Source organism: Amblyomma americanum, chromosome 5, assembly GCF_052857255.1.
Source record: "Amblyomma americanum isolate KBUSLIRL-KWMA chromosome 5, ASM5285725v1, whole genome shotgun sequence".
NCBI lineage: Eukaryota > Metazoa > Arthropoda > Arachnida > Ixodida > Ixodidae > Amblyomma > Amblyomma americanum.
In genome coordinates this window covers 178,119,766-178,135,416 of record NC_135501.1, presented here as the reverse complement: position 1 = coordinate 178,135,416, position 15,651 = coordinate 178,119,766, and the positions used below count along the sequence as shown (strand labels likewise).

The following is a 15,651-nucleotide window of genomic DNA, read 5'->3' as shown; positions in this document are numbered from 1 at the left end:
CCTTCGCAACTCCGTGTTTCTGACAGCCCAGCTAAAGTGTTCCTTTTTAGCACCGCGCAAGGACACTTTTTTTGTTTGCTTTTGAACAGACTACCATGACGCTTCAAGAATTCTTTATTTTCTTTTTTTCCGTCTTTTTTTTTTTGCTCCGTTTATCCATCCAAATTGCTTCCCTGTTCCGGCTTTCAGTCTCTGAAATGACTGTAGCAAAAAGAAGCCGATTTCGTCCCTAGCAGCGATTTAAAAGCTGCTTCAGATTGTTACTGAGAACTGCTGTTTCTTCTCTGTAAGATTCAAGCAACACGGAGAGTAGTCGTTCTCTTCAGTCGCACGGGGTAGTAGCACGTGTTTTACTGCGCGCTCTTCTTTGTAGCTCCGTGTAATAGTCTGTTTCGCGTAATCAAGAAGAGATACATCTGTTTGATGGAGTGCCCGGTTTCTCACCCTCTACGTTGGTCCTCCATCAAGTGTGGCCCTCCTATCACATTAATATCCTGATCTCATCTTGCCAACTGCGGGCGCGTTCACACTTGTCCAAAAATCCGGCGAGCGAATCCGCTTCGCTCGCCGGAAAAACCAGGACCTGTTCTCATCTGTTGATGCCCGGGCGAGGCGGAACCGCCGCGCCGCTGCTGTTTCTCGCTTTTCCACACACTTCCCGGCCACCACGTCACCGCTCGCGGTGTACACAGATATGGTTAGAAAAGAGCATAAATCGACGCTGCCTGTGTACCATAACTGTATGCACGCTGACGTACGTAAACGCAGGCACATTCCCATTTTTAGTGCAGCGTATGCAAACATACTCGCAATGGAACGCCCAGCCTAGTGGCGCCATCTGCTTGTCAGGACGGGAACTACTACTGTCAACAAAACCGGCGTTCCTCTTAAGCCTAGTAGCGGCAGAATCATCACTGTAAATAAAAAATAAAGTAAATTTATCACTTATACGTTTACTTATAGGTGAGGTGACACGAAGCGATGTACCAGTGTCCGATTTATGGCCGGCGAACGCGCTGAAAAAGGCCGCAACAACGACGAATTCATTCCGAGGCGAGGGGTCCTGCGACGAAGGGCGCCGCCATGTTTTTCGCCGCGGCAGTGGCGAACGCGAAAAAATTTGGGTCCAGCCCTATCGCACTCGCCGCGCCGCTATCCGTCTCGCTCGGCGTCAAAAGCGTCCGAATCCGCTTCGCTCGCCGGATTTTTGGACAAGTGTGAACGGGCCCTAACTCTCGGACGTAATTTGCTGGCTTTACCTCCCAAAAAATGGTTATGTTTTAGCGTATTATACCGGGTGTACGTGCGGGAGCATGTTTTTAGCGTGCTTGGCTCATGGTTTAGATGAAGACGACGACATGCAATGCAAAGCGCGAGAGTGTGTTGCAGTTAAACGCCAGGTCGGCTGAGGCGATTTCTTCTGTTAATTGTCGCCTATGTGATACACGTGAAACCATCGATCATTGCGCTACTGGCTGCAAGGGCACGTTATTACTTAGGGACATTCTACAAAAGACACAGAAGAAAGACTTTGTTTTGAATTCTCACAGTGTGCGTTACCTAATGGCCACTTTACATGGCCGCGAACCCTTTGACACGATTTTCCTGCTCGGACTTCACAGCCAGTGGAAAACGCGCATGTAGGACCGGAATGCTGAGCCGTCGTCTCCCCCAGCACACATTCCGTCCAGAAGGTACACTAGCTGAAAGACACTTACGAAGAGAGTGACTATCGGAAGGACTGGTTCCCGTTATTGATGCCTTGTCTTTCCTTGAAACCGTTTCAGTTAAGTTTTGTCCAGACGTGCGTTTTAGTTGTGTGGTGTTGTATTTCATTTAACTGGCTCGGCTATTTTCTTATTACTTTGTAAATAATGTATATAGATATTTCCTGCATATAAGCGCAGGTAATGAATGCAATGCTAAAAAAACCATCGTGCTCTTGCGTACTGGCCAGCGATGCTGATATGTTAACCCCGGCGAGGGTTCGAATCCTAATCATGGCAATATTTATTATATTTATTGTTATTTATTTATGCTATGCTCTTGGCGGATGCCCACAAACATAGCAAGTTCGATCTTCCTCGGGGTTTACCTATCGGAATAGTGCTTTCTCCCTAGTATGAACATAAACATATGTGATGCCCGCAGCCTTGAAGATCTTTCGCGACACTCAAAACACTGGTCACGGACACAGGAGCCGCAACACGCAAGCAGTTTAACACTTCGCATCGCAAATGGAGTGCTTTTTTTCTGTACAGTGCGGAGAACGGGGCACAGCAATACAGATCGAGTGTTTCTCTCAAGATGCTCCGCAATTTTCAAAAATAGGCCTTTTGAGTTTGAAGAGCGCTTTTTTTCGGCATTGCATTGTCAACCGTGTAGCATATTAGAATACAGCTAAGAGTGCTAATTGGTAGGGTGGTTAAATAGTATTTAAAAATTAATTTTATCACTATTGCTGTCAGTGTCCTTATTTAATGAGAGGCGTGTGGCCCGCAATAAGTAACCTTTATATCAGTTTATAGAATTTCTAGAGCTCTAGGCGTTGTTCCACAACAAATATTGGCTATTCTCACGAGTTACGTGCGCTAGACGGCTTGCTTTGCCTGAAAGCTTTTCCAAAGCACATGTATTTTGGCGCGATGTAGCTAAAACTTGTTGGCCAATAAGCGGGTTACAGCGCCGGCGGTAACTATATTTTCGAGATTCTAAAAGCTGATATAGATATTATTTACGGTGAGCTACACGAGTCTCAATAAAAAAGGACACAGAAATAGTTAGAAAGTTAACTACTCAATATCAATGAACCAGCTGACTAGACAGCACATCTTAGCTGTATTATGATGCGTTATTTTGCAAACAATGCTATGCCGAGAGACAGCACTCTTCTAGCTCAAAAAACTCATTTTAATAACTGCAGAGCAGCTTAGATGAAGCACCCGGTATATGCGGCGCAGGAAGAACCCCCCGACTGTCTACCTCTTCTTGACGAATGCGTATGCCGAAAAGAATATTGCTGTTCACGTTTGCGGTTCATCGAATTATTCGTCCCAGTACTGAAGCGAAACCTTCACCACGCTAGGTAACCAGATTTCGCCGTGCGCTGCCAGTTGCCCTTCCAGTGAGCCAGAGGTCAAGTGTGGCTATAGGCGTTACCATATATGGTCTACCGCCCTCTACCGGCGGTAGAGGGCGGCAGCGTTCATGGATGAGCAACCTCTAAGGGTGAACCATTAATTTAACTCCCACCTGCCAGGGTGTGCGCGCTGCCTATCCAGTATGCAGAAAGCACTCAATGTAACAGACGCCAAGCGGCGTCTACTTGCCCGATACACCACATCCTTCGCTCCCTAACCAGGTTCAACAATACGTAAATCACAGCTAATTTCTAAAGCATGAGAAGGTTCCAGGTTTTATTTTTCAGCAGTTTTTCGATGTAAAAAGGAAGAAAAAACTGCAGCAGTGGCCGAGTGGTCTAAGGCGTCGTGAATCGAACTATCTTTGCTTGTGTTGCCGCTGTTTCGAATGCCGTTTGGGGCCAATTATATGGCGAAGTTTTTTTTTTCTCCTTGATACTATTCCGACAGAAAATATCGGAAGTTTCCCGATAAACTCACCCTCGTGTTCGTCTTTAGGTTCGACGTAGTTTCCGGCCTATGTTCGTCTTTGTCTGCCGAAAGTTGGAACTAAAGCATTTCATACTTCGTAATATGAGATCCCATCCCACGATCTTTATAGGCTGCTTGCTCTGCAAATCCTGGTGTTTCCATGTAGAAATTATTGTGCATATCGAACAGTAAGAACTTGCGCTTGACAATCTCAACAACGGTGCTTTACCTTTGTACAGCACTGCTGTTCGCGTGTATCGAACTCGCTTCGTGCAAAACATTCGATACGCCGAATGGCGGCGGGCCGCACCCCCGCAAATGGAGCTTCTCCTGACGGCACTAACCCACCACTTTTCGTAAGCAGAGACGGGTACGTTTCACGGTTTTCGGCACCACCTATTGGAAGCCCTTGCGCTGGGAAACTTTCTGACGAGGTTGTTGTTGTTGTTGTTGTTGTTGTTGTAGTAGTAGTAGTAGTAGTAGTAGTAGTAGTAGTAGTAGTAGTAGTAGTAGTAGTAGTAGTAGTAGTAGTAGTTGTTGTTGTTGTTGTTGTTGTTGTTGTTGTTGTTGTTGTTGTTGTTGTTGTTGTTGTTGTTGTTGTTGTTGTTGTTGTTGTTGTTGTTGTTGTTGTTGTTGCCTTTGTGGCATGGCAACAACAACCAATCGTCACGAAGTTTGTAGGTTGTTGTGCTTAAATGCGGCCTTCGTTCTCTTCCGCTCATTGTCCGCTCCACATCCCTGACACGCGACGAAACCAACCTCTAGTCTGTTGAGGGCCTTCTTGTGGTGTGCATCCCTTATAAAAATGGTCTATAGACTTTTCACAGACTCTATTGCGTGCGTATAGATATTTCATTTTGCCTATTTATAGTCTATAGACTGTCTATAGACAAAAGCCTAATAAACATGTATGGCCATAAATCTGTAGTTTGTCTATAGACTGTCTATAGGATATGTATTGCCTGTGGAATGTCCTCTAGGGTTTTTCTGTAGAGAGTCTATAGACTTTATAGAAGGAAGTCTATGGACAGTCTGCAGACTGCCTAAAGAAATTTTTGTAAGGGATGTTCGCTTCGCTGCCCAATGCATTGCGGAAGCCGACTGTACCTTGATTTTGAAGACATTATTCTGGCTATGGGGAGTACTCCCGACAGGATTAAGCATCTTCTGATAGGCAATGCCTAGATTCTAAGCACCGTCTGCCGAGGCTTCAAGGCGAAGCAAGTTAGGCCAGGCTGCGCCTTACGAAAAGTACGCTGCCAGTGTGACGGCAACCGGCACGTCTGTACAAGAAGCGCTTTTCTAGCATGAACGCAAAATATTCACTTTTTCTAGGTTGCATATAAGCTTATCTGTTGCCATTTTTTATATATCGAATAATATATAACTTTTTTGCGATCCCCTTCGATCGTGTTCGACGTATTCGGGTTTGACTGTAGTGTTTATGACTGCAGAAAATTAGCAGCTAGTGTTTTTCATCGTATGGCTAACTAATTAACCTTGTGAATGACTACTGCGAGTTGGATGTGTTAGTAAAGGTTCATTATTTTTATAAGCAGCGCGAACAAGACTAGAACACGGAGAAAAGAGCACACTGGACAATAGCTGACTAACAGCGCTATTTATTAACAGCATGTTTATACTGTTGACGCTTGCATAGATTGTTTAGAAGGCTTTTGTTCTCTTTTTAAACAGCAATAGCGAGCGTGGTCTGGAAGGGAAAAGCATCTTTTGTCGGAAACCAAAGTCTCTGCCCCAAGGCTCAGCATAATTTATTACACTCGCCCCAATCTCAGTCAGCTATCAACAAAATTAATTAAAATCAGTCGTATTTAATTTTGTTTTTCCTAGTGAGTCAATTTTGTCCCAGCGAAATCATCCGCGGCACGCTCGCCATACAAGCCTTCAATGCGAACTGTTTAATGTGCGAGCAGCCATGCAGTTCCGGGCAATTTTTTTTTTATTCTGCGATGTTCCTTTCGTGTTTCCAAAACGATTTGTTAACCGGCATGAATTGAAATGCGCTTCGCGAACAGACGCGCTAAAGTAACGCAAAAAAAGTACACCCGGCGCCAGTTTTCACATTTCTTTCTGTTTTGCGTTCCCACGCTTTGATGTTGAACAATGAGAGATCGCTTATTTAGAAAGCAACCGTCGAGCTCCGAAAGTAACGCAAAGAAGTGAAGCTGTTTTGCAACCCTCCCCCCCAAAGACCCCTATCGATATGGACGCCACCGTCGACTCAATGGGAACAATGGCGGAGAGATAAATGGGAATTCGGGGGGCAAGACGCATGTTCCTTTGATTTCTTTCTCCCCCTCTTATCTCTCTTTCCAGGACAAACAGATACGCGGTTGCACAAAATGCCATTTGTCCCGGTGACCGGCTTGCCAGGGGACTCCTTTGTACGAAAGCAGACTCGACCCGGCCTCGAATTGCGTTGGCTCGTCTTGGCTCGATTTGGCTTGGTTGGAGCATGGCGATGGAGAGACGTCGTCGGTTAGTCGGCTGCGCTCCGTGTCGGGAAGCAAACCGGGCTAAATATCGTCTGTCGTCGCGACAAGAGTAAAGAAAAGACACTCAGCTGGCACATATGTAACGAGCGGGAAGCTTTTGATTATGCAGCGAGGAAAGAAAAACAAATACGACCGCCATTGCTTTGCTGCGGGGGCTTGGCTCGACAAGAGTCGGCTTCGAAGCCGGCCGAAGCGGCTGCGTCAGGCTGGAGCGGTAGCCGGGGCTCTTGCTCGAAGATTCATTATTCAACGCGCCGAATGGGACCTGTCGTTTCCCGCTGTGCCGTTTGTTGGGGCCATTCCGTGCCCGTATTTGTGCGTCGTATTCCTTACTACCGGGTAGTTGTGATCTTTGGTTTGCTTAGATATATTTTCATGCGCGTGTGTTTATCGCGACTGCTTCGTCCGTGAGAATAGTTGTTTACGCTTGCAGAGTTCGCAGGATCTTAGTGATAGAGTGTAAAACGCCGTCAGGCGGAACTAAGGCTAGGCAGCGACCCTTTCATAATGACCACGATTTATCTCTAGCTTTTACAAGCTCCCCAGCGTCGGAACGCGAACTGAAAATGTTTAGATTAGCTCGCTTCCGCTTCGTTGTCTCCAATTACATGCACGTTTAGTCACAGTTATTCTTGAAATACTGGGTGAATGACAGTGCCTCTAAGCAAGACTAAACCTAAGCACTTGGGGAATGTTACAAAAGTAACGCTGTAGCAGAATTTGTTTGCGGTTTTCTGAAGCTAGTATCTGAAGTTAGTATTCAATAAACAGTTACTTTAAAATTGAGCGGTTCCTGTATGAGGATACATTATGTGTAAATATTGACTAAAATCTTTGACGGTCAATTCAATGCCTTATTTACGAATAGGATTGAGGCGACGTGGAAAGCAGAGTTCTTCGCGGACTTATTCTACTTTGTGTACATAGTGATACTCTACAGCTTTTCATGACTTTCTGTAAGTTGAAGATCTAGTTCGACTACGCAGTCAAGTTTTTTATGTTTAGTTAAAAATCCCACGCTTGCTACAGGGGCGACCCCTAAAAACGCTACGTGAATAGAACTGATTGACTGATTGATTGACTTATTGATTGATCGGTCGATTGATTGATTGATTGATTGATTGATTGATTGATTGATTGATTGATTGATTGATTGATTGATTGATTGATTGATTGATTGATTGATTGATTGATACACGACTCGGGCCCATCAACGCGTTCCCTTCGCAAATCGCTACGCTATACAGCAATTCGCGTGGACAGCTAATGATAAGCATATATCGGTGCATACCATTGAAAGGTCACATGAAATGCCTTCACTTAGCAGCAGTTTTATCAGGGCATCAAAAACTTTCGACAGTTACGTTCGACCGCGCCTCCGTACCCTTCATCGAACGTGTAGCGCCATCTCTGTTTTATACTCTACACTACAACAACAAAGGGTACATTCCTAACACTGAAGGGGCGCCTCACTCGTGGTCACCACGGACCGTTCATTTTATACACCTGACATAGTCTATGTTCGCCGATAGGTCGCTAATGACTGTGCTGCTCTTTCGGAAGTCAAAGGGCAACTGCAGAGATTTTCCGAATCAGACCAGCTTAAAGGGATTGAATGTGTGAACTTTTCAGGTAAAGCATTCGAAGTCCTTTTGAGCTAGCATTTTAAATGGGGACGTAATCGTCGATTAAAATCGCTACGACCATCAAACTTCTCCGCAGCATAATCGGCGATTAAAATCACGACGGCTTGCAAACTTCTCCGCAGCGCATAGCGCCAAGTAGAGCACACTTCGTGACGTCATCTACGGTACCGGTATATCTCCAACGCATAAACGCTTGCTTTGAAGCAAGAAAACCAACGACACCGAAGGCAAAGCCCGCCAAGCGTTGTTTGGCAGCACCCAACGACAGACAGCAGGGTGTGGATGACGGCAGCTGAAATTTGAAATATTACCGACCATGACGTCCCGTTGAGCTTCTCCGCACTACTGTAGTGCTGTGAGAAGAAGCCTACAGTTGAATCGCCGATTAGGCAGACATTTCAAATGCTAGCGAAAAAAAAATTGACATGCTTTGCGTACAGCCTATACAGATTTGAAGCCCAAATATTGCGGAATCGTCATAAAGTGGTGCTGTTACCTGTCAAGGTACTAATAATAACCCTACATCTTTTCATAAGGCTATTCCGAGTGCTCTGCTAATTACGTGACATCATTTCTCGCTCTTTCCAGATGACGGCGATACGCCGCGGTTCGTGACTCCTCTCACAAGAGCCGCCCCGAGTGAAGTGCAGTGAAATGAACGCGCACCCCGGAAAGCGGAAAGGTAAGTTAACCCAAGTAGAAAAAAAAACGTTGAGTGCCCTATTCACACTGGCATGAGTCGGTTATATACCCCGCAAAGACATTCGTTGAACGTTGCGTTCCGACGTGCTAAGAAAAGCGACAAGCGATGGGTTTCCACAATACGTCGGGCCAACTTAACTCGCCAACAGCTAGCCGACATGGTCGGTAGCCAACCACATGCCAAGCTTGGCCGATGCTTGCGTGGCCAACTAAAATGGCCATGAGCCAGTCCTTGACCTGTTACCAACCGTCGGCAAGCCGTCGGCAGTTGGCCATGTCTGCTTGGGTTGCTGTTTCACACCCAGCCTGCTTCTAAAGAAGCCGCTGGCTGCGTTCCTGTAAACAAAACGTGCAGGCCTGCTGTGACATCACTTGATTCGCAGTCGCTAACGGAGAGAGTTGGCGGAACCCTCGTACACTGATGATGATATGATAGGAGTACAGACTCCAGATGTCGGTAGCATGCTTTCTTCTTTGTAAGGATGCCTAGCGCATTACTACTGTACATGGATGATCATGTTGTATTCGGCTGCAACCGCTGTATAATTTAGGCCTAGATTTCTTCTCTCGTGCTGTTTCGGTTTCGACAGCAGAACGATGGCTGTGACGTCAATTGTCAGCGCGGGTCATGCGAGGCGTAAAAAATTGGGATATAATCCCTTTGTTTATTCGTTATCACTCTGGCTTTTGAGGCAGGCTGGCTTTAGCGTTTAAGTTAATTTAAACTACGAAGCTGTGATTACAACACTTATTTTTATGCCCTACGTGACCTATGCTGAACGTTCACGTCACAGCCATCGTTCGGTCGCTGAAACCGAAAGAGCATGTGCGAAGAAATTCAATTGCAAATTACTTATGCCGCAGCATGTCGATTGTTTTCTTGCAATGTTGTCTTGCAAAAGCCACCAGGTTTTTCCTTAACGAAATTCGATGATTAGTTCAAATGGTCATGCCGCCATCAGCATCGCCAATTTTGAAAATCTGAGGACTAGAATATTCGAGTACCTTTCATGGGATTATAACGCTATCCACTAATCCAACTGAATCCACCCACTAATTCTCACCAATCCATTTTAATACTTCTACTAATTCCAACTAATCCACAATAATCAATTTCCTGGAGTCAGCTTTTTACTCAAATTTTGGGAGCCGTTTGAAATCTTTGTGGGTGGTTCAACTTACAAGTGCTATCTCATTTTCTTTAAAAATGTCATTAAGAAGGTCCTCTTAGTTCTTTTTTTTTTGTCGTAGTCGAATGCCATGTGGTGATACATGTTTATTAATGCCTCAAGCATCACTACAGAGAATAAAATATGCAACCAAAATTTGGCGTCTATTCTCCTTTACGGTTTAGGCTACTTTTAACCTGTTAATTCCGCTAACGTTAGCGCGTCGGTAAACGACTGCAGATGCATCTGCCATGGTGGCTTACTTGTTCTGGCATTCCGCTGGTGAGCACGCGGGCGCGGATAGAATGTCGGCCGCAGCAGCCAAACTTCAATAAAGCAAAAATGCACAAAGATTCCCGCTAGCTGTGCGATGTCAGTGCACGTTAAAGAACCCCCCGGATGATTAAAATCATTCCGAAACCCTCACTGCGTCGAATCTTTTTCCTCTCTCCTTGCTCGGCTGGCTCAATGAGCTTGACTGGCCTGGGCATCTAATTACCCGGTGTATCGATACTACCAATGGAATCGCGCTTATGCACGCCATCTGATAACACCTTGTGGCCAACACCTGAATCATGTACAACAGCTTAACCCCGCCGCGGTGGCTCAGTGGTTAGGGCGCTCGGCTACTGATCCGGAGTTCCCGGGTTCGAACCCGACCGCGGCGGCTGCGTTTATATGGAGGAAAAACGCTGAGGCGCCCGTGTGCTGTGCGATGTCAGTGCACGTTAAAGATCCCCAGGTGGTCGAAATTATTCCGGAGCCCTCCACTACGGCACCTCTTCCTTCCTTTCTTCTTTCACTCCCTCCTTTATCCCTTCCCTTACGGCGCGGTTCAGGTGTCCAAAGATATATGAGACAGATACTGCGCCACTTCCTTTCCCCAAAAACCAATTATTATTAAAATCAACTAGACCCGCCGCGGTGGCACAGTGGTTAGGGCGCTCGGCTACTGATCCGGAGTTCCCGGGTTCGAACCCGACCGCGGCGGCTGCGTTTATATGGAGGAAAAACGTTGAGGCGCCCGTGTGCTGTGCGATGTCAGTGCACGTTAAAGATCCCCAGGTGGTCGAAAGTATTCCGGAACCCTCCGCTACGGCACCTCTTCCTTCCTTTCTTCTTTCACTCCCTCCTTTCTGCATTCCCTTACGGCGCGGTTCAGGTGTCCAACGATATATGAGACAGATACTGCGCCATTTCCTTTCCCCCCCAAAACCTATTATTATTATTATTATTATTATTATTATTATTATTATTATTATTATTATTGTTGTTGTTGTTGTTGTTGTTGTCGTCGTCGTCGTCGTCGTCGTCGTCGTCGTCGTCGTCGTCGTCGTCGTTGTTGTTGTTGTTGTTGTTGTTGTTGTTGTTGTTGTTGTTGTTGTTGTTGTTGTTGTTGTTGTTATTATTATCGTACAGCAGCTTACAAAACATCATCATAATCATTTTTTTTTTCTCTTAAAGGCCGCAATAGGGCATTACAGTAGAACACAAATGTAAATGGCAAATCAAGTGCGAAGCGACCCCATGGAGCTAAGAGTAGGGCAGCTACCACCCCAATTCCTCAGTTTTGCTGATGATGGAACTGTGATCTGTGCTTGACGCGACAGGTCAAGCGGGGACCATTGTATTCTACATTTGTAATCCCGCTCGCCGAGTGGCTGATCGCAACGCCAGCGGTGACATGGAAATTTCATGCTAGGGATAGAATAGGAACCGTATTTCCGCGTTGCTGAAAACTGCATTGCCTGCCCGGGCAATAGAGCCTTCTTTATAAGCGGTCTTCATATCAACTGAACTCGTACCTGGCAGTGGTCGACCTAATCATTCCCAGCTAATAATATAGTGTCCCAGCGATGCACCTCGCAGTGTTGACATAATTCATCTACAGCGAAAGAAAGCGCAGCTCGCACTGTATACCGTGGGCGAAAAATCGTTAACTGAAATTCAAGCATACCAATTATCGTGACCTCAGATGTGCCCCATGGAGGTACAGAAAATAGAACGAAAATAATACGGCGCAAAAACTTTATTTCGCCTCCTTTGCCCTGCGTCAGGGGCGATGTATTCTCCATGGTAACAGTAATTAATCCTCGCATGTCGCTTAATATGCAATACCGACTTACATGTCCCAAGGAGAACAAAGCACTCATGCAATTTTCGCCACATCCCTCTCGGCTCAACACACACTATAATTTTATTTCCGATACTTCAGCAGCGTACTTAGTCTACTGAGATCAGGTCCACAAAACAGAAATAAAGAAACTAAAAAGAAAATCCTCAAGTTGTCTCCCAAGTAAGTTCGAGATATGTTGCGCTTGCTCACTTACCGCCAAGGGACAAACGCCAATAATCGAAAGCGAACTTCAAGCGAACGCAAGGCGCACCGTCTTAATAATTTTCGAACCACGAAGAGACGGCCTTAATTAGCGGTGGAGGATAATTAGTTTTCTCCCAAGCAGACCTGCAGTTTTCTATCGTTATCACTGACGTATTTTGTTTCTGTTATTTTCTTTTTCGTTTTGCTCGCGCTTGAACGTGCGTTTCAACTTACTTCTGTCCATTAGAAAGGCATGCCCACGCAGCCACTAATGTCCTACGGCAATGGGAAGTATTAGACCACCTGGCAACAAAGACCGAGCTTCTTGCTTCACACTAATTTTTGAACTGCTATTTAGTGCGTTTCTTTGTCATTTCTGTTATCGTTAGGCTCTTTAATGTCTTATCTTATCGTTGGGCTGAGCAGCTCATGTGACATAGGGAAAATTAATACTTGAGCAGCAGATGAGAAAAGAAAGTTAGTAGCGCATGCACAAGTATAGACTCTCTGGCACTCATATTGGCTCGATTTTTATTTAGGCTTTTTGTTTTACATTTCCATCTGCCGTTTGTCGTTATGCCCTCTCTTTTGAAGTTTTTCTTTTTTCTTTTTGAAGACCACGGCAACGATGTAGAAGAAGCCACGCTCACAAAATTTGATACGTGAGGAAAATAATCACCCGATTTTTGGTTGGCTCGGCTTCGGTGTAGTATCGCTTCTTGTTGCCACTGGCCAGTTCTCGGAGGCAAATCGGATAAGAATTCTGTCTTACTCTAGCAAGTACGAATAAGGCCTCATCTAAAGAAGTATGCGTGGACCCGCGGCGGTGGTTCTTGTGCCGAGGAAGTCATACAACGTCTACCTATGCAAGATGTGTAAGTACCGCCTACATGCAGTGTGCTGTGAAAGTAATTGTAAGTTTTAAATCCCGAGAATGATGCTGATAGTTTCAAGTGGCGACTACAAAGTTTCAGGTTGTTATCAGTTCTTTAATTTTTCTTTGCAACAAGAAGCAAACTATGATCAAGCTTGACTGCCTGAAGCACGCATCCTCCTAGCAATGGTCATCAGTATAGCTACAGGCGGCCCGAATATGAAACTAAACAGTCGCTTTGCAAAAAAGGATTAATTCTGTTGTTGCTTCTTCGCTGAATTTTAAAATGTTTCATAGGTATTATTCCTATAGAGGAAAACTAATTAGAACAAAAAAGAAAGTATGATTTACGTACATACTTATGAAGTAATCAATAGTTCAATGTGGATAGGGTTTCATTTTACGGAAGCTACCATTAAATACCAAGCCGTGTCGCGAAATTTCCTACCAACGGATTTTGCCAACAAGGCGACATTGCGGCCTCTTCTTGTCTGCCTCACTTCAAAAGTGGCTAGCCGCCATCAGTCGTTACGCCGGCTGCGGTGCATGTTTTAGAATGTCCCAACAAGCATGAAATTTTACATAACTTTTTGGTCGGTGGGCTGGCTCACGATTTCTAAACAGACGCGGTCACGGACGGAGAGGCAAAGGCAGTTTGAAGTTGACAGTGTGACGGAATCCCATCTCGCAGTCTAGTATATATCTGAAGCAAAAACAGAGACACCAATCAGTAAGAACGATATGTGACTTTTTGGCGCCCTGCGCGAGAGCCTTATTCGCAAAGGAAGCATGACCAGAAGCGTGTCGTTTTAATAGCTGTAAACAAGGCCCCTGTGCTGGGCGCCAAAATGACAGAATTTTTTTACTGGTCGGCGTCCCTGTTTTTGTTTCAATAAAGCAAAGATAGTATCTGTCTGTGACCTTCCGATTGTTTCTGTATATAGCTTTGATCTGTCTGTTTCGCACGCCTAAACTGCTAACAACATGCGACCATCACTTTATCTTGAGCATTATCTATCGCGGAAGTCACAGTCCACTGTTCTGACCTGAGAGAATTAGTCTGTGTAGTAAATTGCAATACAAAAATGCCGTTTTTTGTTGTATTTAATCGGTACCCACTTATCGTCGTCCCAAATTAGCCTTTCTTATCCTCTTTTTTTCCTATTTTCGCATTCTCGATTCTCCTGCTGCACTAAACAATCGTAAACTTTTTATATAAACCTAAGCATTTGTAACCTATGATGCTAGTCTCCGTGCTGTCTCCTCTCGTCCTGTTAAACCAACTAGACCGTAACCGCTACTCCTGTGTACTTTATTTCTTTTACATCTGGGGTTATCTCTTCTCATTCAAAAACTTTGTATCCTTCGTTTATTGATTTATTTCTTCTTTCGCTCTAAACTGTCCTCCTGCAAAGCTTCGAGCTCACCTAAGTAAAAGCGACCAATTTAGCCTCCTGACTTAAACCGCTATGCATCGCCACGTCTGCCCAGTTTTTTTTTTTTTCAGAACTAACATTCTCGCCGCAATCGCCAGTCTGGTTTTCTGGGTGTAGTAAACTCTCAAGTCCAAAAAGGAGAAGCAAGCTAAGGGAGCAGCCATCCGCGTCGGCAAAAACATTTTATTGCTGTCAATTTTATCCCCACTATATATAACGGGCGCGAGGGCCAGACACCGGGTGTTATCCCAGTTCAAGTTCCCTTTTTATTGATGTTAATACTTTTACCCCCTAGAGGCCAGTGGCATAAAAGCGCGATGACATTGTTCATTCGTTGTTCATTATATCGGCACTCTACTTTGGCGCGCGTAGTCTACGTGTATACCAGCATCATTTTCGACGGCTAGCGAACTCATCAACGTCGACTCGTTACCGAATTGTTCGTGACTTGAAAGTAACAAACACAAACAGAAAAGAATCGATTAAAAAATCAACGCGTCTCGCAGGTCTTTTCCTTACATGCACAGGCGCCAGTGGTTTCTTTCTACATTCTGCAGTTGAGTCATTATCTTTGCTTCCTTTTCCTCCAAATTCCCCTTGGGCTCGTTAGCATAATTCACGGCAGAAAGCTTTTCCATGATTAAAGTGCATGGAGTAATGACCCCCTTCCCCCGCTACCCTTTGCATGCTCATAAACAATAAGAAAAGAAGCTCCCTAATGTCGAAGGCACGAAGTTTTTGCCCTTAACTATAGTCAGTCTACAAGAAATGTGTTAATTACGCAATCTTCAAACAACATCAACGCATGAAGATATAGGCCGCTAAAGGCACATGATGTATCATTCATTATCATTAGAGGTTTTAGGTCCCTTTCTGTTTTCTGTATTTTTTTTTTGGGGGGGGGGGGGGGGGAGGGGTGAGCAGCAGCTTTACGAAACCATTTTTCATGACGAAGAAGCCCGCACTCGCCCGGTTGGCTTCGGCAGTCTAGGAAGATTCTCGCCCCCCGCTTATTAAGCAATTATATCTTAGCCAAGGCTTAACTATTGTCCACCAGACGGTAAAATTCAATTAGGTTGGCTTCTGAAGCGCAAAATAATTTGCTTCTCAAGCGAGAACAGCGTCCTTTAAGTTTCATTCGAGTTCGCGTGCGTGCGTGCGTGCGTGTGCGTGTGCGTGTGTGTGTGTGTGTGTGTGTGTGTGTGTGTGTGTGTGTGTGTGTGTGTGTGTGTGTGTGTGTGTGTGTGTGTGTGTGTGTGTGTGTGTGTGTGTGTGTGTGTGTGTGTGTGTGTGTGTGTGTGTGTGTGTGTGTGTTTTGCAGCGAGCACTTTCAAAAATTTCCAGAAATAAACTTTTAGGTACAAACATAAGGCTTTT

General features: G+C 45.1%; 1 protein-coding gene across 2 annotated transcripts in view; it reads left to right on the top strand.

The window, feature by feature from the left end:
* The window catches only part of mAChR-A (muscarinic Acetylcholine Receptor, A-type), a 382,284-nt gene that overhangs the window by 337,673 nt on the left and 28,960 nt on the right, over nt 1-15,651 (top strand). For both annotated transcript variants that reach the window (XR_013314984.1, XM_077665936.1), the window contains exon 5: nt 8,362-8,455. The gene's annotated coding sequence lies outside the window, so the exon portion shown is untranslated. The remainder of the gene's footprint in view (nt 1-8,361; nt 8,456-15,651) is intronic.